Below are 1,848 nucleotides of genomic sequence, written 5' to 3'. Positions count from 1 at the left end.
GATACAGTCAGACGTGACCAATACACCACCTAACTAGGATACAGTCAGACGTGACCAATACACCACCTAACTAGGATACAGTCAGACGTGACCAATACACCACCTAACTAGGATACAGTCAGACGTGACCAATACACCACCTAACTAGGATACAGTCAGACGTGACCAACACACCACCTAACTAGGATACAGTCAGACAGAACTAGGATACAGTCAGACGTGACCAATACACCACCTAACTAGGATACAGTCAGACGTGACCAATACACCACCTAACTAGGATACAGTCAGACGTGACCAACACACCACCTAACTAGGATACAGTCAGACATAACTAGGATACAGTCAGACGTGACCAACACACCACCTAACTAGGATACAGTACAGTCAGACAGAACTAGGATACAGTCAGACGTGACCAACACACCACCTAACTAGGATACAGTCACCACAGAACTAGGATACAGTCAGACGTGACCAATACACCACCTAACTAGGATACAGTCAGGCGTGACCAATACACCACCTAACTAGGATACAGTCAGACATGACCAATACACCACCTAACTAGGATACAGTCAGGCGTGACCAATACACCACCTAACTAGGATACAGTCAGACGTGACCAATACACCACCTAACTAGGATACAGTCAGACGTGACCAATACACCACCTAACTAGGATACAGACAGACGTGACCAACACACCACCTAACTAGGATACAGTCAGACACAACTAGGATACAGTCAGACACAACTAGGATACAGTCAGACGTGACCAACACACACCTAACTAGGATACAATCAGACACAACTAGGATACAGTCAGACACAACTAGGATACAGACTGACGTGACCAACACACCACCTAACTAGGATACAGTCAGACATGACCAATACACCACCTAACTAGGATACAGTCAGACGTGACCAATACACCACCTAACTAGGATACAGTCAGACATGACCAATACACCACCTAACTAGGATACAGTCAGGCGTGACCAATACACCACCTAACTAGGATACAGTCAGACGTGACCAACACACCACCTAACTAGGATACAGTCAGACATGACCAATACACCACCTAACTAGGATACAGTCAGACGTGACCAATACACCACCTAACTAGGATACAGTCAGACACAACTAGGATACAGTCAGGCGTGACCAATACACCACCTAACTAGGATACAGTCAGACAGAACTAGGATACAGTCAGACATGACCAATACACCACCTAACTAGGATACAGTCAGACGTGACCAATACACCACCTGACTAGGATACAGTCAGACGTGACCAATACACCACCTAACTAGGATACAGTCAGACATGACCAATACACCACCTAACTAGGATACAGTCAGACATGACCAATACACCACCTAACTAGGATACAGTCAGACATGACCAATACACCACCTAACTAGGATACAGTCAGACACAACTAGGATACAGTCAGTGACCAATACACCACCTAACTAGAATACAGTCAGACGTGACCAACACCACCTAACTAGAATACAGTCAGACGTGACCAATACACCACCTAACTAGAATACAGTCAGACGTGACCAACACACCACCTAACTAGAATACAGTCAGACGTGACCAATACACCACCTAACTAGAATACAGTCAGACGTGACCAATACACCACCTAACTAGGATACAGTCAGACGTGACCAACACCACCTAACTAGGATACATTTGAGTTTTCTTTGACGGCCCAATACATATGTTTTCTCTTCTTTCCACCTCCTCCCTCCTCCCCCTCCATCCCTCACTCCCCTCCATCCCTCACTCCCCCTCCATCCCTCAGTCCCCTCCATCCCTCCTCCC

This window comes from Oncorhynchus keta, unplaced genomic scaffold (assembly GCF_023373465.1).
Source record: "Oncorhynchus keta strain PuntledgeMale-10-30-2019 unplaced genomic scaffold, Oket_V2 Un_contig_15587_pilon_pilon, whole genome shotgun sequence".
Lineage (NCBI taxonomy): Eukaryota > Metazoa > Chordata > Actinopteri > Salmoniformes > Salmonidae > Oncorhynchus > Oncorhynchus keta.
The sequence above is the reverse complement of the archived record's forward strand: the minus strand, read 5'-3'. Positions refer to the sequence as shown.